Source organism: Mastigoproctus giganteus, chromosome 2 (genome assembly GCF_048544385.1).
Source record: "Mastigoproctus giganteus isolate SK-2022 chromosome 2, ASM4854438v1, whole genome shotgun sequence".
Taxonomy (NCBI): Eukaryota; Metazoa; Arthropoda; class Arachnida; order Uropygi; family Thelyphonidae; genus Mastigoproctus; species Mastigoproctus giganteus.
This window is the reverse complement of record NC_143576.1, coordinates 260,285,958-260,309,200: the sequence shown is the minus strand read 5'-3', so window position 1 is coordinate 260,309,200 and position 23,243 is coordinate 260,285,958. Positions and strand designations below refer to the sequence as shown.

At 40.4% G+C, this 23,243-nt stretch overlaps 1 long non-coding RNA gene across 1 annotated transcript in view; it reads left to right on the top strand.

Annotated features, from left to right (window-relative positions):
- The window catches only part of LOC150090425 (uncharacterized), a 96,193-nt gene that overhangs the window by 658 nt on the left and 72,292 nt on the right, over positions 1–23,243 (top strand). The gene's annotated exons all lie outside the window — the stretch shown is intronic.

The following is a 23,243-nucleotide window of genomic DNA, read 5'->3' as shown; positions in this document are numbered from 1 at the left end:
TGCCATTGTTACAAAATAATGTTGGAAACTTATGTTGAAATACCCTGCTCTTTCCTTACCCTAGAGTATACACAAGGATTGACTTTACTGTAGTTATTAGTAGATATGACCAAACCGTTTCTGTAATTTGATATAGTCAGGGGCCTTGTGTGCAGAACAATATGTATTCAACACATCACAACAACTCCAACCATTGTTCATTGGTGATTTTTTAAATTTAGAAATTCAGTGGACAGCAATTTCTTGACACAACTTTATTGATAACATTAACAAATTAAAACAGAATGTAGCTGTTCAGTGTTGTTTATTGATGCAAAGTGGAAATGCATACATAAAAAGGCAGAAGTGGGCAGAAAGAAGACATTAAAATCAATCAATATAAAGTACTTTAATTTGACAACCCACTATTTCTCTGAGAAAATCATCAAAAAAATGAAACTCATGATGTTTCTGAAAATCCATACAAATATTAAAATCAAGAATTAGAAAAGGGTTAATGCTCTAACTGTAAAACAGTCAGATTAGTAGGAGTAGGGATACAGTACTTTCTTTCATGAGGTAATGACACTGACAACCATACAAACTGTACGAAACAACAGCAGTAAATACACATATAAACTGCGAGGCAAAAAATGTGATATCATAAACCTAAGTGCTGATCATAAATATTTTTTATTGGTCTTTGAGGTTGTCATAGACATTCTCTTAGGTATGTCAGGCTGGGCTTGTTACCTGGGTATCTAAAACGCTGAAGGAATGATATTCAGGTGACACTTGGGTTAAGTGGACTGAATTTCAGTTAAGTCTGATCATTCTGTATTATCCAAATCCTCTGCTTTCGGCACCTAGTAAATATGGCCACCCAGGTGCAAACCAATGTAAGCAGGGTTTGAGGTGTGGTGCCCGCACTACATGGAGGAATGCTGCTTCTCTGTGTTACCAGGCAATACTACGTGGTAAATTACTCTGATCATCCCGTGCAATACCACCACTTTGTCATTGGATGCTTGAAATGATGGAACCCATGTTTAGCCTCCAGCACCCCCCCTCCCAATTCCATCATGCAGTATCAATGTTCTCCCCAGAAAATTTTGCCAGCCGGATGGGGAAGTGTAATACTTTGCAATAATATAAAATTTTCTGTTATTTATAAATGTGACTTAAGTGATCCAGAGCAAAAATTAATTGCATAATTTAACAATATATGCTCCTGTCGCATTGACCTCGATCACATTGTATGTTCTAATTAATGTCGATCAAGATCAGTGAAGTACCGTATGGTACTGCAAGAATCGCTTAAATTTTAGCTGGGTGATCAGGTTAAATTAACCAGGCAGTGTGTCTATTTGATAGACACACTGCCTGGGAGAACACTGAATATGATTGATGTCTTTTGAGGTTATGAGAGATCCAATGGCAAGATCCAACTTCCTTACATTTCAAGGGTACAGCCCCAAAACAGTGTTTGCAGCCGGCCGCTAGATAGTCCACTGGATTGAACTTATTTGGAACTCTCTGGGAGGCTTCCGGAAAAACTAGTGTATAATCTCACCACCTCTACTCTAGAGTTTGATTAGTGTGTAAGTGGGTGGGAGGGTGCATTGTTGAAGCCACTTTGTCAAGCAGCTGGGTATATTCTTGTCATGTTGAACTGTATCCAAAAATTTCATTAACTTCATACATGTCCTCCCCACATTTTCTAACAACTGAATACATCATGAATAGACAGACTAATAGAACAAACTTATCTGGAAAAGGATTTAAACCTCCCAAACACTTCCTTGTTCATTTCTCAAATATATTTTGTCTCAGTGATGTCAGTGCAGAAACCCAGAGCAATAGTTGAATTAGTTGATTCAACTATTGCTCGTCTCAGTTATGAGAGGAGCGATAGTTGTGTCTGTTATATCCCACATATGCACAAGTACCACCCTTCAAAGGTGGTACTTTGCACATATCTACTCTGATATTCCCTATGAGAGACTTAGTAATTTGAAATCTCCTCTTTTCAATCATCTTTGACTTAAAATCTCTCTCTACTACATTCAGCAACTGGTTGATTGATGAAACAAATTTCCATTGGTCATTGTCGAAGTTGATAGCTTAAATAAATTCAAGGAAGAACTGGACAAACTTTTGGAGCAAATGAATGGGTGAATTGGGAAGGGTTTTTTTTTTTTTTTTTTTTTTGGCTGATGCTGTATAGGCTTACTTTCTTGCATCATATGCCTCTGCTAATGCCAAATTCTTCAGTTGCATCTATCTTTCTCCCAACTCTGCTAATCACTTGGAACTCTAACTTCCTCCCTCTAACTTGACTTTCTACAGTCCAACTGTCCTAACAGTGAGATAATTTTCCTTGGTAATTTTAATGTTCACAACTCCAGCTGGCTTCACTTTTCTAGTCACACTGAACCAGCTGGTCGAGATGCTAAAGCATTTGCAATTAATATTCACTTCACACAGGTTGTTCATTTACCTGCCAGAATAACAGACAATGCTAACCACACAGCCAACTTGATCTTTTTCTCACAAACAACCCCTCTAAATACATGGTCGTGGTAAGTGGCCTTCTAGCAACCTCGGATAACAATTTGGTGATGGTCTCTTCTCCAGTATAGCCTTTCACTTGTGGCTATTCCCAACCTCATGTTGTTTGACATTACAAGAAAGCAAAATGGTGTAATCAGCAAGATTTCTTTTCTTTGGTCAGATTACTTCAAGTCTTCTAATGTCAGCATTTGCTCAGATTGTGTCAGTGAAATTATTCATGCAGGGATGGAATCCTTTATTCCATACTCCACCTTGTTTGTTGTTTGTTTGTTTGTTTACTTGGTTTTTAGGTGCATTAGCAACTAAGGCCATATTGCACCAGGGATATGCGGTGGTCATTCCCCGACCTTTCTGCATCCTCCGTATTTGGTGGTCACGGGCTCGAACCCCAGTCTAATCAAGAAGTGTGTGCTACTCCTGCCCACCTGGCTACGGAGGCGGCCACACTCTACCTTAAAATCTCATTCTTTATCTAAACCTTGGTTTTCCAATAAATGTGCCAAGGCTGTTCAGGATAAGAATGTTGCTTATCACAATAGGCATGTATTGAAATCTCCAGGTTCATTTTCTTCTTAAACCAAAGCTTGCCACAACTGTAAAGCAATTATTAATTAGTCCAAACTAGATTTTGAACAGGCTAAGAGTAGAAAACTTGCTTTTTTTTTCCAAATTGTAGTCTACCATTCTGGTCTCTTGCCAAAGCTATTGGCTGTAACTTTTTTCCCATCTCTATTCCCACCTCTGTCAAAACCGAATTTTCCCATTGTCATTTCAGCCAAACATAAAACTGACTTAGTACTTTTCTTCTAACTCATGTATTGATGATCTTAGTAAACCAACTCCTACCATTCTTAGTACGCTCCATTTGATGTCTTCAAAAGGATTTCAGAAGAATTTTGAACAGCCTTAATGCCAAGAAAATTCCAGTTTCTGGTGGTATTTCTCCATTTTTTTCTCAAAACCTGTGCTCCTGAGCTTAGTCCATTTTTTTTCATTTTCTTATGCCACAGTTGTTTCCTTTCTGCTTGGAAATTTGCTCATATCCAGCCAGTTCCTGAGCATTAGCATTTAGCATTAGTAGAGGCATTTGATGCAAGAAAGCAAGCTTATGCGGCATCAGCCAAAAAAAAAAAATAACCACTTCCACGACAGGGGATGAAAGTCTATTCCACCAACCAACCACCCACTGGCTAAAGGCAAATTTCCTCACATCTATCCTACATCTGTCTTTTCTCAATTTGAATTGATGCCCTCTCAGGTGATTATTCTGAGCAAGAGGAAGAATCCCATCAGCATTGAGCATGCTCAAACCATTCAAGGCTTTATACACCTCTATCAGATCACCTCGCTGGTGCCTAGTCCCCAGACACTGTAATTTGCAAAACTTAAGCCTTTCTTCGTAAGAGCACCCCTTTGTTCCATTCACTAATCTTGTTGCTCTTCTCTGTACTCGTTCCAGCATCTCTACATCCTTCTTGAAATGAGGCCTCCAGACCTGTATACAGTACTCTAGGTGTGGCCTGACCATTGCCTTATACAAGGGAATAATCACCTCCTTATCCCTGCTAGAAAAATTCATATATATCATACTACAACTACTAGTCCCACAGGAACTAGTAGTTGTTGGTGACTCTATTGTCAGGGAAACGGGGAACATTCTTTGTAAAAAGGATAGGTGGAATAGGACCAGGGTATGTCTGCCAGGGGCAAAGGTTGATGACGTCGTAGAGCGGATATCATCTTTTAAGGGCACAAAAGGTGATATAGTTGTACACGTTGGCACTAATGATATTAAGAGTAGGAGACCGGCGGAATTACTTAGCAAGTACAGGTCACTGTTGAAAAAAAGCCGTGAATTAGGGTTGAACTTGAAAGTGTCTGCAATTCTGCCCAGACACGATAGGAGGGAGTATATGATGAGAGCCTTGTCGATCAATTCGGCCCTGGAGGGATTGTGCAAGGCTCAAGGGGTAGAATTTTTTTCAGCCTGGACTGTACTTGTTAACAGGAGAGATTGCTTCTACAGGGATGGGATACACTTAAATAGAAAGGGTGCAAGAATTTTTGCTGATGCTGTCGAGGTAGTGTTAGGTGGGTCGGAAAACTGCTAGTTGGGGGGGATACAAGGACTAATAGATTAACAGTAGCCACTGGCAGAGGTGGAAGTGATTCTTGCACTGCTTCTATTCAAATGAGCAGAAGTCTGAAAAACAAGATGCAGGATATTTCAGAGACTGCTGGTAGTCATTGCGTTACAAGTAAACACATGGGTTGTGTTAGGGTAGCTAAGAATAGAAACAGGTGCATGTATACCTGCGTGTACACCAATGCTAGGAGTTTGGTAAATAAATTTGATGAATTTGAGGTATTGCTCAAAACATCAAAGGCAGATATTGTTGGGATATCACAGACGTCCAGTGTTGCCAACTCTTAATAATATTTCCCGCTAGCCGCATACTCAAAATCCGCTATTTTTAGCACTTGACCCGCCAAATTTTTTAAATTTTCATTTGTTCGTACTTTGTAGTGAATAAAAACAAACAAACAAATAGTATATATAAATAGTTATTTATTTTTCTGTTTTTAATATAAAATCAATATCTAAAAATCTAAATTAATTTCGAAATTCAATACCTCCTCATCATATGCTTCTTGTGTACCTATTTTGCGAAGCACTTCTTCAGGTAAAACATAATTTTTACAACACTTTTCAACTCTTTTGAGCCCGTATCGTACTAATAAGATTGCATTAACCGTGCCAACACTCATTCTGTTGCGTGTTTTGTTTTTTACTAGATTTAAGTTGCTGAATATTCTTTCCACATCTGCATTGGATAATGGCAAAATTAAAATACCCAATGCAAATTCGCTAATTTCTTTAAATGGATTTTTACCGCTTGCATCTCGATATTTCGAAACTTCTGACCAAAACTTCATTGTATTGTAGATGTTTTCCCATTTAACGAGAGTAATGTTTATATACTGTTGCTCAATTTTTTCAATTTCTACTTCAGACAATTTTAAATTTTGTAATAAATTTATCAGTGGTTCGTTTTGTTGCTTTAATATATTGTTAACTGAGACATTTTTTTAATTCTTTTATGTTGCCCGGAAGGCGTTGTTTTAATTGTGGATACAAATCAATCAAGAAATTACGGCATCTCTCTCTGTTATTGCCATTTCATCTGTTGTTGTTGTGATAAGTTTATTCATTATTAATTCATTTATTTTTCTTTCAAATTGGTAACCTAAATATGGCTTAGGGTCTAAATAATTATTAATGTCCTCTTCTATCCTTTCAATATGTGTATTTGGTAAAAACATTTTATTGGCAATCATCGACAATAGCATGTTTAAATCATGTAGTAATAATGTAGGATCGGCAGTATTTGATTCAAAAGATTTGTTTACTCTTTGTACTTCAGATAAGATAGGTTTTAAAATAAAAGATACGCTAAATTACTTTCATCTTTGAACATTGAATAAAGAAGTTCTGCAGTATAACATTTGTCAGTCAAACGAATTATTTCAAAATGGGCTTTTAATTCAATATACTGTTCTAAAATTCTTGTTATAGCAACTTCAATGGATAACCACCTTGTTTGACACGAATGCACTATCTTTTTCGGATCTGCACCATCGTTTATGGCACTGTATAAATATTTGAATTGATTTTGTCGGCTGGTGGATTTACTAAACGCACGATTTTGCATTGCACGAGGGTTTCTAGGAATACAACTATCGTGTTATACGAGGACTGACTATACTAAGATATTATTACACTGTGGTTATTAGAAATAATTATTACTTATTACTCTTATTACTTATTGCTCTGTGGTTATTAGAAACGTTGAAAGAGATGTCGGTAATTCGGATCGCATTTCTCGGAAGCCAAACAAATACGACGAAGAAAAATTATCCAATGCCATTCCTTCGCTGTTTCAAAAAAAGGCGTCATTAGAATTTTTTCCACATTTTTAGATTTGATTCAACAATTTAAAGCCATGACCCAATGATCAGGTCGTTTGACCGCGAGCGTAACTACGTAAAATTGTTGGGGTTCTCCTCAGGGAAATCCAGAATAATATAAAACCGATTCTTCGCTTTATAAAAAAAAAAACTATGAAATATGATATCCCTACTATTTCAATTATGAATTATTTTTATTGTTAATTAAATAATTAATTGAACAATTAATTTAATATTTCTTAATATAAATGTTACATTGCCAAAATACATAAAATGCTAAACATTTATACTCTTCCCGCTAAAAAATCCGCTATCCGCTATTTCATATTTTTATCCGCTAAACCTGAAGCAATTCCGCTAAATCTAGCGGGAAAACCGCTAAAATGGCAACACTGCAGACGTCGTGTCACACAGATATAAGTAATGCGGAACTGGAATTTGGGGAATACAATGTATATAGAAAGGATAGACAGGACAGGAGGGGAGGAGGGGTTATGCTATTAATTAAGAAACACATAAAGTCAAAGGAAGTGAAGCCAGTTAACATCGATGGACAGGGCAGTGTCGAGTCAGTTTGGTGTGACATAAGCATAGGGAAATCAAAATTGAGAGTAGGAGTGTGCTATAGGCCTAATGACTCTGATGAGTATAATAATATATTGTACAGGGAAATAGAGTGGGCCAGTAAATCAGAGAGTCTTATAATGGGGGATTTTAATTTCTCAGATATTGACTGGAATTTGTGGGTTGGTCACTCGCACACTAGCAAGGCTTTTGTGGATTTATTGGATGATTGTTTTCTACATCAGCATGTTCGTGAGGCAACAAGAGGGAGCAATACTCTTGATCTGATTATCAGTAGTGATTCTTCATGCATTAAGAACCTGCAGATAAATGAACCACTAGGTGGCAGTGATCACAGTGTGTTGAAGTGGGATTTACTCAAGGAGGTAACTACCATCAGAGGTAAAGGGAAGGGTTTTTGTTTTCGTAAAGGCGACTATGATGGTCTGAGACAGTATTTAAATTCTATACAGTGGGACCAACTGATGATGTTACCAACAGCAAACTCAAAATGGGAAGCATTCAAGGAACTAATCTTGGTGGCTACCAGGCTTTACATACCAACTAAGAAATATTGTTCAAGGTTTAGGCCTAAATGGTTGTCAGATGGACTAATGAGACATGTGGCAGAGAAGAAAAATGCATGGGATACATACAAATTAATGGGTGACATGGAAGCCTATGATAGATATAAGTTGGTCTGTAACCATATAAGTTGGTCTGTAACCAAGTCACAAAGGAGATTAGGCAGGCAAAGGCAGACTACGAAAAATCCTTGGCAAAGGATGCAAAGAAAAACAGAAAGGAGTTCTTTACATACTTGAACTCGAGAAGGAAAGGGATGAATCAGATTGGTCCACTGGATATTGATGGTTCAACAGTTGAGGATCCTGCTCAGGTGGCTAACAATCTAAACGAGTATTTTGCATCTACATTCACGCATGAGGAGTTATTCAGGAAGGAGAATGATGTAGGTAAAGTAAACATTGGCAGTGAGCTGGATGATTTTGTAATAACTGAGAGGAAAGTGGAGGAGAGATTGTTGAGGATAAACATAAAAAAGGCACCTGGGGTGGATGGGATCTATCCAGTTATATTAAAGGAGGCAGCAAAGGAAGTATGCAAACCCCTAGCCATAATTATGAGAGCTTCTTTGGACTCAGGGGAGGTACCCATAGACTGGAGATGTGCAAATGTAACCCCAATTCACAAAGGAGGATCAAAGGCTGACACAAGTAATTATAGACCTGTTAGTTTAACTTCTGTTCCAGGTAAATTAATGGAGGCACTGGTTAAAGAAGCACTGCAGGATCATCTAGACAAGAATTCAGTTATAGGTCAGACGCAGCATGGTTTTGTTAAGGGCAGGTCTTGCCTGACCAATTTGATTGGATACTATGATGTAGTCACAAAAGAACTGGATGCAGGGAATAACTTTGATATTATATATTTGGATCTTAGAAAGGCTTTTCATACTGTTGCACATGGAAGACTGCTGCACAAATTGGAGCAGTGTGGCATTGGAGGCAAATTGCTGCTATGGATAAGAGGATGGTTGAGTGGCAGAAGACAGAGAGTGGTAATCAATGGACACTGCTCAACGTGGACTAATGTTATTAGTGGAGTTCCTCAAGGTTCAGTGTTGGGTCCATGGTTGTTTTCGGTGTTTATGAATGATATTGATGATGGGATATCAAGTTTAATGTCTAAGTTTGCAGATGATACAAAGGTTGGCAGGGTCGTTAAGGACACTACTGACGCTATGCTGCTGCAACAGGATCTGGAAAGGTTGAACAGATGGGCTGAGAGGTGGCAAATGAAGTTTAACATTGACAAATGTAAAGTACTACATATGGGTAACAGTAACCCCAGAGCAATGTATCAACTCTGCGGTACTACACTGACAGTGGTGGAGAATGAAAAGGACCTGGGGTTGTGCATGCAGATATGAAGTTCTCTGAGCAGTGCAGACGAGCTGCAAGAGTAGCTCATGGTGTCTTGTCAATGATATACAGGAATTTTTCTAGCAGGGATAAGGAGGTGATTATTCCCTTGTATAAGGCAATGGTTAGGCCACATCTTGAGTACTGTATACAGGTCTGGAGGCCTCATTTCAAGAAGGATGTAGAGCTGCTGGAACGGGTACAGAGAAGGGCAACAAGATTAGTAAATGGAACAAAGGGTTGCTCTTACGAAGAAAGGCTTAAGTTTTGCAAATTACAGAGTCTGGAGACTAGGCACCGGCGAGGTGATCTGATAGAGGTGTATAAGGCTTTGAATGGTTTGAGCATGCTCAATGCCAATGGGATTCTTCATCTTTCTCAGAATAATCACCTCAGAGGGCATAAATTCAAATTGAGGAAGGACGGATGTCGGATAGATGTGCGGAAATTTGCCTTTGGTTAGCGGGTGGTTGGTTGGTGGAACCGACTTCCATCACTTGTTGTTGAAGTTGATAGCCTAAACAAATTTAAAGCTCAACTGGACAGGTATTTCGAACGAACGGAGGGGTGAAATGGGAGAGGGTTTTTTTTTTTTTTTTTTGCTGATGCTGAATAAGCTTGCTTTCTTGCATCATATGCCTCTACTAATGCTAATGCTAATCATCGACAATACACCATGAGCTACTCTTGCAGCCCATCTGCCTGCACAACCACCCCCAGGTCCCTTTCATTCTCTACCACTGTCAGTGTAGTACCACAGAGTTGATACGTTGCTCTGGGGTTGCTGTTTCCCATATGTAGTACTTTACATTTGTCAATGTTAAACTTCATTTGCCACCTCTCAGCCCATCTGTTCAACCTTTCCAGATCCTGTTGCAGCAGCATAGCGTCAGTAGTGTCCTTAACGACCCTGCCAACCTTTGTATCATCTGCAAACTTAGACATTAAGCTTGATATACCATCATCAATATCATTTATAAATACAGAAAATAATAATGGACCCAATAGTGAACCATGAGGAACTCCAGTAATAACATTAGTCCACGATGAGCAGTGTCCATTGATTACCACTCTCTGTCTTCTCCCCCTCAACCAGAGTACGACGAATTATCATCTGATTGCATTTGTACTCTTTCTGAAGTAACAGAGAAATCTATTAACTGGAAACCCAAACTGTGGAAATCTTCCATTTGATCAATGATCGCCAGTATGGATCTGTCAGTATCAATCCACTGATGTTATACTGGCTTATATTACCCATTTGTAGACAAATTCAATTTAAAAGTTTGGTGAAGCTCAAGAAGTTGCTCTTGATGTTTCAAAGTCATTTTATTGTGTTTATCATAAAGGTCTTCTAAATAAGCTTTCATTTTATGGGCTGCCAACTGTTTTTTATATTTGGGTATCCAGTTTTCTGGATGGCTCTCTGTAACCTCTCTACTAATGCAGATGTTCCCTAAGGTTCAGTTCTTTCTACCACTCTTTCCCTCTTTTATATTAATAACCTTCTTCCATTGACTGAGAATACTATTCATTGTTTTGCCGATGATAGCACACTGCATTTCACCCTGCAGGCTGAGAAAACTGCCCTGCACTAACAGCTTCAACTTCTCAATTATTTACTAACAGCTTTTTAAATGTTTATCTCCATCGGGGCAAAGATAAACAGTCTTGTCTTATATCTTGCAAAAAAGGATTCTTCTGCTCCTATTCCTATCTTCAGTGACACTGATTTGTAGGCAAGATCATATATTTCCATTGGGGATTACACTGACTTCTAATCTCTCTTGACATAAGCACATAAAAATATTGCTTCCTCTGCATCTTAAAAACTGGGTTGTCTCTTTCACTCTTGGCTTTACTTTTCTTTTTCTTCCAAACAGCTGTTCTATCTGTACAAATGTATTTTCTTTTTCTTCCAAACAGCTGTTCAATCTGTACAAATCTGCCCTACCATGGAATATTGTTCCCACATCTGGAGCAGTGCTCCCAAATCCTCTCTCAGGTTTCTGTATTCCATTCAAAAGAGGCAGTTAGTTTAATTAATGACTTACTTTTTTAAATGTTTATTTCCATTGGGGCAAAGATAAACAGTCTTGTCTTATATCTTGCAAAAAAGGATTCTTCTGCTCCTATTCCTATCTTCTGTGACACTGATTTGTAGGCAAGATCATATATTTCCATTGGGGATTACACTGACTTCTAATCTCTCTTGACATAAGCACATAAAAATATTGCTTCCTCTGCATCTTAAGAACTGGGTTGTCTCTTTCACTCTTGGCTTTACTTTTCTTTTTCTTCCAAACAGCTGTTCAATCTGTACAAATGTATTTTCTTTTTCTTCCAAACAGCTGTTCAATCTGTACAAATGTATTTTCTTTTTCTTCCAAACAGCTGTTCAATCTGTACAAATCTGCCCTACCATGGAATATTGTTCCCACGATAGGAAGGAGTATATGATGAGAGCCTTGTCGATCAATTCGGCCCTGGAAAGATTGTGCAAGGCTCAAGGGGTAGAATTTTTTTCAGCCTGGACTGTACTTGTTAACAGGAGAGATTGCTTCTACAGGGATGGGATACACTTAAATAGAAAGGGTGCAAGAATATTTGCTGATGCTATCGAGGCAGTGTTAGGTGGGTCGCAAAACTGCTAGCTTGGGGGGAGACAAAGACCAATAGATTGACAGTAGCCACTGGCAGAGGTGAAAGAGATTCTTGCACTGCTTCTATTAGAATGAGCAGAAGCCTGAAAAACAAGATGCATGGTATTTCAGAGACTGCTGGGAGCCATTGCGGTACAAGTAAACACATGGGTTGTGTTAGGGTAGCTAAGAATAGAAACAGGTGCAGGTATACTTGCATGTACACCAATGCTAGGAGTTTAGTAAATAAATTTGATGAATTTGAGGTATTGCTCAAAACATCAAAGGCAGATATTGTTGGGATATCAGAGACGTGGTGTCACACAGATATAAGGGATGCAGAACTGCAATTTGGGGAGTACAACGTCTACAGAAAGGATAGACAGGATAGGAAGGGGGGAGGGGTTATGCTATTAGTTAAGAAACACATAAAAACCAAGGAAGTGAAGCCAGTCGACATCGCTGGACAGTGCAGTGTTGAGTCAGTTTGGTGTGACATAAGCATTGGGAGATCAAAATTGAGAGTAGGAGTGTGCTATAGGCCTAATGACTCTGATGAGTATAATAAGGAACTGTACAGGGAAATAGAGTGGGCCAGTAAATCAGAGAGTCTTATAATGGGAGATTTTAATTTCCCAGATATTGACTGGAATTTGGGGGCTGGTTAATCACACACTAGCAGGGCTTTTGTGGATTTATTGGATGATTGTTTTCTACATCAGCATGTTCGGGAGGCAACTAGAGGGAGTAATACTCTTGATTTGATTATCAGCAGTGATTCTTCATGCATTAAGAATCTGCAGATAAATGAACCACTAGGTGGCAGTGATCACAGTGTGCTGAAGTGGGATTTACTGAAAGAGGTAACTACCATTAGGGGTAAAGGGAAGGGTTATTGCTTCCGTAAAGGCGACTACGATGGACTGAGACAGTATTTAAATTCTATACAGTGGGACCAACTGATGATGTTACCAACAGCAAATTCAAAATGGGAAGCATTCAAAGAACTTATCTTGGAAGCTACTAGGCTTTACATACCAACTAAGAAATATTGTTCAAGGTTTAGGCCAAAATGGATGTCAGATGAACTAATGAGGCATATGGCAGAGAAGAAAAATGCATGGGATATTTACAAATTAACACGACACAGAAGCCTATGATAGATACAAGTTGATATGCAACCAAGTTACAAAGGAGGTTAGGCAGGCGAAGGCAGATTACGAGAAATCCTTGGCAAGGGATGCAAAGAAAAACAGCAAAGAGTTCTTTACTTATGTAAACTCTAGAAGGAAGGGGATGAATCAGATTGGTCCACTTGATATTGATGGGTCAACTGTTGATGATCCTGCTCAGGTAGCTAACAAACTAAATGAATATTTTGCATCGACATTCACACATGAGGAGTTATTCAGCAAGGGGAATGCCAGAGGTGTATTCAACTCTAGCAGTAAGCTACAGAATCTTGAAATAACTGGGAGTAAAGTGGAGGAGAAACTGTTGAAGATAAACACAAGAAAGGCACCCGGGGTGGATGGGATCTATCCAGTTATATTAAAGGAGGCAGCAAATCAAGTAAGCAAACCCTTAGCCATAATTATGAGAGCTTCCTTGGACTCAGGGGAGGTACCCATAGACTGGAAATGTGCAAATGTGACCCCAATTCACAAAGGAGGATCAAAGGCTGACACAAGTAATTATAGTACCTGTGAGCTTAACTTCTGTTCCAGGAAAATTAATGGAGGCACTGGTTAAAGAAGCACTGCAGGATCATTTAGACAAGACTTCAGTTATAGCTCAGACACAGCATGGTTTTGTTAAGGGGAAGTCTTGCCTGACCAACTTGATTGGATACTATGATGCAGTCACAAAAGAACTGGATGCAGGGAATAACTTTGATATTATATACTTGGATCTTAGAAAGGCTTTTGATACTGTTGCACATGGAAGACTGCTACACAAATTGGAGCAGTGTGACATTGGAGGCAAATTGCTGCTATGGATAAAGGGGTGGTTGAGGGGGTGAAGACAGAGAGTGGTAATCAATGGACACTGCTCATCGTGGACTAATGTTATTAGTGGAGTCCCTCAGGGCTCAGTGTTGGGTCCATTATTGTTTTCTGTATTTATAAATGATATTGATGATGGTATATCAAGCTTAATGTCCAAGTTTGCAGATAATACAAAGGTTGGCAGGGTTGTCAAGGACACTACTGACACTATGCTGCTGCAACAGGATCTGGAAAGGTTGAGCAGATGGGCTGAGAGGTGGCAAATGAAGTTTAACATTGACAAATGTAAAGTACTACACATGGGAAACAGCAACCCCAGAGCAACGTATCAACTCTGTGGTACTACACTGACAGTGGTAGAGAATGAAAGGGACTTGGGGGTGATTGTGCAGGCAGATATGAAGTTCTCTGAGCAGTGCAGACGGGCTGCAAGAGTAGCTCATGGAGTATTGTCAATGATATACAGGAGTTTTTCCAGCAGGGATAAGAGGGATAAGGAGGTGATTATTCCATTGTATAAGGCAATGGTCAGGCCACACCTAGAGTACTGTATACAGGTCTGGAGGCCTCATTTCAAGAAGGATGTAGAACTGCTGGAACGAGTACAGAGAAGGGCAACAAGATTAGTGAATGGAACAAAGGGGTGCTCTTACGAAGAAAGGCTTAAGTTTTGCAAATTACAGTGTCTGGAGACTAGGCACCAGCGAGGTGATCTGATAGAGGTGAATAAAGCCTTGAATGGTTTAAGCATGCTCAATGCTGATGGGATTCTTCCTCTAGCTCAGAAAAATCACCTGAGAGGGCATAAATTCAAATTGAGGAAAGACAGATGTAGGATAGACGTGCGGAAATTTGCCTTTAGCCAGCGGGTGGTTGGTTGGTGGAATAGACTGCCATCCCTTGTGGTGTAGGTTGATAGCCTAAATAAGTTTAAGGCTCAGCTGGACAGGTATTTTGAATGAACAGAGGGGTGAAGTGGAAGTGGGTGTTTTTTTTTTTTTTTTTTGGCTGATGCCGCATAAGCTTGCTTTCTTGCATCAAATGCCTCTACTAATGCTAATGCTAATTTCTAACAGAGTCTCTCCATCTCGTGGACATTCAGTTTCTGCTGCATGCCTTTTCTATAGGTATTTCTATGTGCACTGTTCTGAATTGGCTTTTATAATTCTCTGTCTTTTCAAAGGCAGTCTGAACACGTGCTGCAACCAGTCAACATCGTTTTACTGTCCAACTTCAAACTCCCAGAACTAACGTTTCTTCCTTCTCATTTCAAGTCTATTGTGTGTACGAAGTTTATCGCATTTCTTTCATTACATCTGTAGTAGCCATCGTGGTTAGCTCAGTTGGTAGAATCGCCGGCCTCCCCACACCGCATGCAGAAATTGGAATCCCTTCAATGACGGGAGGAATTTTTATGGTTTTTATTCTAATGTCAACAAGAATATACTTTCATCTTCTCAACCTTCGGTCCATGCACGGTACTAAGTACTATAGGTTCTAATACTTCTTGTGCTTGGGGTTTTCATTTAAAAAAAAAAAAAAAAACTAGTTCACTGGACTGAACCTCTTGATTCAGTCTAGTGGACTACCTAGGAGGCATCTGTATCATTTAGCACGCGTGGGCAACCTGTGGACTGTGGTCGTTTCCAATATATATATATATATATATATATATATAATAAATGGCTTGCCGAAGAATACATATAATAAAATTATGTTTATTGTAAGTTTTATTATATTTGTTGTTGTTAATTATTTTTAACATTTTGATTGCATGATGTCTGTGAATCATTTGAGGTTGTGCCATATGTCACGACTCGAGTAAGCAGCAACGTTGACAACGGTATAAGTTGCCTTCCTGGACTTCACAAATGCCGTTAGTTTGCGAAGGAAGGGAGGGCGATTCTAAATTGCAAATATATAAATAGTTGATTTTATTGGGAATTAAATTTGTTGAGTTTTTTTTTTTTTGGAGTTTAGAAGTTTTTTGTGATATACAGTTTCTTAGGAGTTGAGTTACATTTATGATTGTATGTTAATTGCAGTAGATTCATAACATCCAGCCGACCGGGCTAGCCAGGTAGGTAAGGTGCATGCCTGGCAACCCAAAGGTCGCGGTTCGCCATATGTCACGACTCGAGTAAGGAGAATGAAAAAGATCTGGGGGTAATTGTGCAGTCAGGTATGAAGTTTTCTGAGCAGTGTAGACAGGCGCAAGAGTAGCTCATGGGGTCTTGTCAATGATATATAGGAATTTTGCTAGCAGGGATAAGGTAATTCTTCTTCTTCTTGGTCCTTAGCTGGCAGCTGGGGGAGGCGGTTGGCCACGCAACCAGTATGCTGCTGTAGGTGCCGCAGGGTTTCGGACTTGCTCTGTGATGTTCTTCCATACTTTACGATCCATGGCGTCAGTCCTGGCCTGGTTAAGGTCGAGACGTCGGCTCTTCAAGTCATTTTCCACTTGCTTGGCCCACATTTTCCTAGGCGCGGTCCGTTGGATGCTCCATTGGGTGGGTCGTTGTCTCCAAAGGAATGTGGATGGTATTCTGTTTGTGCCCATTCTACATACGTGGCCAAACCATCTAAGCCTTCACTTCTGGATTTGGTCGGCAATGGTTGGTTGCTGTTGGCATCTGGTGCGGATGGTATCATTAGTGATGCGGTCACGAAGTGAGATGCCCAAAATCTGTCGCAGGCATCGCATTTGGAATACCTCAAGTTTGTTTAAATCTAGCTTGAGACAAATCCATGTTTCTGATCCGTACAGGAGAATGGGCAGGATCAAAGTCCGGAAGAGTCGGATTTTGGTCTTTGAGGAAATGTTGGTCCTCTTCCACAGACACCATTTGAGCGAGGCGAACGCAGTGGCCGCCTGTCCAATTCTGCTGTGGATTTCCATGGTGGATGCAACTTTCTTCTCCTGGACCAGCGACCCAAGGTATTTAAAGTCCTGCACTTGCTCGATCTTGGGTGCCTTTGAGATAGATGGTGGCTTGCAACCCATCTGTTGTCAGGGCCTTTGTCTTATCAGCATTGATCTTCAAACTGTATGGCCGGGCAATGCGGGCAATGTCGTAGAGGATGTCCGTGGCTTCAGAGTCGTTACCAGCAAAGATAGCACTATCATCGGCAAACATCAGGTCAGTCACATAGTGATCCTTGTCATATTGTATGCCCCATCTGTTTCTGAATGCTTGCCTCATAATGGCATCGACCACGATGTTGAAAAGCAACAGGGAGTCTACATCCCCTTGGCGGACTCCAGTTTGGATGGTAAATTCCTCAGATAAATCGTTCTGGATGTACACCTGGCTGGTTAAACCGTTGTATGCAGTTTGGAGGAGTGTGATGACTTTTTGAGGTACATGTTCGACCTCTAGTAGTTTCCATAAGGCAGGCCGATGGACACAGTTGAAAGCAGACTTAAAGTCAATGAAAACAATGACGGTTCGCTGTCCACACTGTATCCTCTCCTCCATCAGCTGACGGATGGCAAAGATTTGATCACAGCATCCTCGCCCGGGTCTAAATCCCGCCTGTTCTTCTCGACTGGTTTGCTCGCGATGTTTTTCCAGCCTTGACTGGATGATCTTCATAAAGACCTTTCCAATGATGGAAAGGAGGCTGATGCTACGGTAGTTCTTGCAATCCCGGTTATCGCCTTTCTTGTGGATCGGTACGATAATGGCTTTCCTCCATGTTAGCGGAATTTGTTCAGTGCACCAGATGGTTTTGAGGAGTGAGTGTAGTCGGCGAAGCAGTAAATCTCTCCCGGCTTTGATCGCTTCTGTGGTGACTTGGTCCACTCCTGGTGCCCTGCCATTCTTAGGGATTGTATGGCTGCTTTCACTTCTTCTACTGTAGGCTCAACATCGACCATGGAGACTTCAGGGGGATCGATCGATAGTGTGGCTTCTGGCGGTCACTGAGGTGGGTCGTGATTATACAATGCTTTGAAGAATTCACTCCACCGTTGCAGGCGTTCGGATGGTGATCGCACAAAGGTCCCATCAGCATTCTTTATGTTGTCACTAGTCAATTTGGTCTTTCCACTCAGATGTCTGCCACTTGGTTCCAGTATGCTTCTCTTTCCGCTGTCATCCTCTGTCGGACTTCTCGGTTTAGCTGCTGGTACCGTTCAAAGTCGACCAGCTTTGCCTGTTTCCGTTTGTCCACGAGGTTGAGGCACTCGTCTGATATCCATGGTTGCGTTCGACGTCGGGCAGATGGACATAGGGGCTTGGCACATTCCAGGATGGCATCAGAGATCTGCTTTTCTTCTTCATTTATATCCTCGGGCACGGCTAGCGTCTCGATGCGGTTGGATAGGGCGATCTGATATGCCCCTTTGTTGGCAGCATTCATTAGCTGCCTCCAGTCCAGCTTGGCTGACCGAGATGACCTTTTTGCATGCCGTAATTTGAGCTGCACCTTAGCCCAGATGAGGTAGTGATCAGATCCGCAATCAGGTCCCCTCATGGCACGAACGTCCATGAGTGATGAGCGAAATTGGGCATTGATCAGAATGTAGTCCAGGATTGCTGAGTCCTTGCCAGATGGATTTCGCCATGTAAGTTGATGTTTTTGAGGGTGCTGGAAATGGCTGTTTCCGATGATCAGGTTGTTAGATGCGGCAAAGGACAACAAACGTAGTCCGTTGTCATTGATCTTCCCATGGCCAAACTTGCCCATTGTTGTTTCCCAACCAGCTCTGTCCACGCCGATGTGGGCATTAAAGTCCCCTGCGAGGATGATCACTTCTGTCTGTGGAATTGAATCCAGCGTATGTTGGAGCTGGTTGTAGAAGTCATTCTTGGTCGGGTCCAGGCTAGTCTCAGTTGGTGCATAGGCGGAGATAATATGGGTCTTGATGGTGCCCTTGACAGTAAGGACTGCCAGGTGGTCCGATATTGGTTGGAAAGCAATCACACTACTGGTGGCCTGAACATCGACCATAAAGCCCACTCCTGCTTCTCGTTTCTCACCACCAGAGTAGAATAGCATAACCGCTTCGTTAGGTGCTGGTGGTTGGATGATCATCGTTCCAGACCCGGTGAGCCTTAATTCGCATAATGCTGCGATTGATACCTTGCACCTAAGTAGTTCTTGGGCAATGATTTCCTTTTGTCCAACGTGGTGCCCCGTTCGAACATTCCATTCGCCAATGTTAATTGCCCTTTTCGGCGTAGTAAGCTTATTGCTATGGCCAGTGGTCCACTTTACACCAGCACCCTGGGTCCCCAGTGCTGGTGCATCGGCTACCCCGGATGCGGTAACATTGTTATAAGAGCTTGTTCTGTGGCCAGTGGTCCACTTCACACCAGCACCCTGGGTCCCCAGTGCTGGCGCATCGGCTACCCCGGATGCGGTAACATTGTTGTAAGAGCTTGTTCCGAATTTCATGCGGTTTCTTGCTTAGTTTCCCTGGTTTCCCGGTTCTGGTCATTTCGGCAGGATGACCACCCTCCTCCTTTCGCAGCCGGGCTTGGGACCGTCCATGGCGGAGTTAATTATAAGGTAATTATAATTACCTTGTATAAGGCAGCGGTCAGGCCACACCTTGAGTATTGTATACAGGTCTGGAGGCTTCATTTTAGAAAAGATGTTGAGCTACTAGAACGAGTACAGAGAAAGGCAATGAGATTAGTGAGTGGAACAAAGGGTTACTGTTATGAAGATAGGCTTAAGTTCTGCAAATTGCAGTGTCTGGAGACTAGGTGCCTGCGAGGTGATCTGATTGAGATATATAAGGCCTTGAATGGTTTCAGCAAGCTGAATGCTGATGGGATTCTTGCTCAGATTCTGCACCTGAATGGGCATAAATTCAAATTGAGGAAAGACGGTTGTAGAATAGATGTGTGGAAATTTTGCCTTTAGCCAGCAGGTATTTGATTGCTAGAACAAACTTCCATCTGTTGTGGAAGTTGAAAGCTTGAATAAATTCAAGGCTGAACTAGACAAATGTTTGGATTGAATGGATGGGTCAAATGGGAATGGTTTTTTTTTTTTTTTTTTTTTTGGCTGATGCTGAATTAGCTTGCTTTCTTGCATCATATGCCTCTACTAATGCTAACATGTTGAGTTATAAATGTTCAATAAATTAATTAATGGAATTGAATAATGGATAGTAGAGATCCACCTCCATGGAGCAGGGGTGATAATGCACTCTCCTATACTGACTTGTCAGGCAGGAGGGTGTAGATAAGGATCAAAAAGTAGAAAAATGCTATCATACAAGAGCAGTTCCAAGTGCAGTGAGCCTTGGCTCTTGTAGCACATTACTAGGGTGTTTTGAAGATATAATTATTTACTGTTTTTAACATTTTGATTGCATGACGTCTATGAATTATTTGAATTTGTGCCATATGTCACAACTTGAGTAAGCAGCCACATTGCCAAACAGTAAGCACATATTGCTTCTGGCAACACTAGAGTATTGGTTCCTGGACTCTTTGCTCTGCAGAATGTTATCACAGTGCAAGTGCATCGTGTGTTTCAATGGCAAATGTCGGGGAATAATCAGTGGAAGTAAAAGTAAATAATTTGGAGAGATTTACCATTTTGTTTTTATTAAGGTATATATTGAAATCTATCGCAATGCATAATTGAAAATCTAAGGTTTTATAAAATCTCTGAAATTAGAATAATTTTTGATTTACTTTTTTTTTTTTGTCTGAATGTCTATTAAAGGTTATATTTTTTTTATTAGGATGGCTCCACCATATGAACAGAGAAAGGTAGATTTGGAACATCGCACCTTTCAAGAAAAATGAACAAATGACTATTATTTTGTGATAGAAATAATAAGCCAATTTTTTTTCATTATACACCATTTTAATAATTCTAAAAATAATGAAAGCTTAAAAAAAATGGCCCGAGCGTCGTACCTCACAGACATTTTATTTAGCCTGCCATTTAAAAAAGTTGCCCACTTCTGAGCTAGCATATTATCTGTCTCTCTACTCTACCATCCAGCAACTGGAGGTAGTTTGAGTAGTGTGTATGTAGGCAGGTCCTGAATATCCATTTCAAGTTATGTGCAGTATGCACATAACTTGAAATGCATGTTTATTTAATAACATGAAATGCATGTTTATTTAATTAAATTTGCATATTTAATGCAAATTTTCTCACGCATCATTTTAGTTTATCATTGTCAGTGAGCACATGTATATTTTGATATATTTATTTTGTGTGTAAAATTTATATAAAGTTCCTATATATACACACATAGATACATATCCTTACTACCTTTGCTTTAAACCACGAGTGCAAAAAAAGATAATGGTGCTTCAAAAAATGAAAAACATTAAATATTGAAATAAAAATGGAAATTTTAAGCTCATCCAATATGGTGTGCAACATGGATCTAGACATTGAAAGAATCATTATGCTCAAAAGAAAATTGGATCATTTAATAAGCACTTACAGATTTTAGAAGAGCGAAGAAAAAACAGCCCCAAACAAGATCCCCTTCTCCTCCAATTTTATCTTACTCCAGTTAGTATTAGTAAGGCCAGAGGATGCATGGGAGTAAACTTTTTATGTTTAGGCTAATTGTCAATGGGACCTTTTTGTCATACAAAGGGTACTAGGAAAGTTTTGCAATACAGCTTTGTTTATTTAATTTTTTGAAAGTAATTTCCTCTACATTCAATACACCTCTCCATCCTCCGAAACCAATCTTTAAACCAGTTCTGCCAAGTTTCACTAGGGAGTAAAGCACACTCGTTGTCCCAAGCCCGTAGAAGGTCCTTATCACTGGAAAACCGCCTCCCTTTTAGCTTCATTTTCACATGCGGGAACAGTGCAAAGTCTCAGGGAGCAAGGTCTGGACTGTAGGGAGGGTGCTCGAGAAGTTTCAGTCCTGTCGTGGTCAAATATTCGGTGCAGGCTTTGGCGCGGTGAGCTGCAGCATTATCGTGATGGAGGTACCAGGTGTCCATTCTTGACTTTGGCCGCAGGTTCTTCATAGATCCAATGACTTTAGGCAGGCATTGTTCAGTATACCACTTAGCTGTGACTGTCTTCTGCGTGTCCAAAACGACACGTTCCACAATTCCACTCGATTTGAAAAATACAGCTATCACTTTCTTCTTTACAGATCGGGATTTTCTGACAATTACGGGTGTGTCGTCATCATCAAAGACCCAAACTTTGTTTTGAGCCTTGGTCGGCAGATCGTAATAGTACAGCCAAGTCTCGTCACCTGTCACGATGTTGTTCACATACCGAGATTGTCCCTTATCAAACTTTTTTAACATCTCCCGGCCCCAAGTCACACGTCGTATCATCTGCTCTTCAGTCAGTTGATGCGGCACCCAGAGAGAACAAAGTTTCTTCACGTGCAAATGATCTTGCAGGATCGAACGAATTGCTGGTGCATTTAGGCCCAAAGTATCCTCTATCTGTTGGTAGGTCACTCGCCTGTTTTCGTCAAGCATTTTCCTCACAGCAGTAACGTTTTCCTCCGTAACTGATGTTCGTGGCCTTCCCGGCCTCTCAGAATCCTCCAGAGTGAAATTTCCCCTTTGGAATTCTCTATACCGCCCGAATATCGTTGTACGATGTGGACAATCATCATCTAGTGCAAGAGTCATTTCTTCTAAGCACTGGTCTATGGTTAAATCACGCACGAAATTATACCGCAAAACTGTCCTTATCTCATTTCGTGACCACGATGCCATCGCAAGCACTTTACACTCTCACTACTAATGAATAACTGAGCCCATCGACTTGCCGCGGCGGCTACTATGCACGTATGAACATGTCTCAGCATGCAGCAACAAGCAGCTTCCTGTGATTCATTGTTGCGTCATATTGCAAAACTTTCCTAGTACCCTTTGTATTCAGGCTAAAATTTTATAATTTGATGGTAAAACCAGAGTAAGTGTTACTATATCAATTTTACAATTGCTAAATTAAAATTTTGCCTGGCCAACTACTTCTTTTCTCAAGAGGAGAATTAGTATTAAAATTATCCAAGGAGGTAAGCTTATACAGCATCTGCCAGAAAAAATCCCATTTCATTTATCCATCCGTCCAATAATTTTTCTAGTTTTTTTCTTGAATTTATTCAAACTGTCCACGCCACAATAATGGAAGGAAGCTTGGTCTGGCAATCAACCATCCTTTGGCTGAATGCAAACTTTCACAACTTTCACATGCATGTCTATTCTTCAACCATCTTGCCTCAGTTTGAATTTATGCTCCCTCATGTGCATAGTAAGAGGAAAAACGCCATCAGCATTGAGCTTGCTCAATCCATTCGAAGCTTTAATCAAAAATGCTGAAACAAATGTTCATCGATTTTATTTGGGGGGGTTGGACAAATAGGTTATGCAATGCTTGCTCTTCAGTAGGCACATTTAGCTGCAAATGGCTGCCTGTGAGAGCATGTATCGTGTCTGCTCACGCTACAACCATTGTGTTGCTATTATTTATTATTTTACGAAACCTCCAAAAATAAAAGGTATTAGAACTGACAGTACTTATTACTGTGCATGGATTGAGAAGACACATGAAGGTACTTGACATTAGACAAGTGTCTGTAGATTGTAATT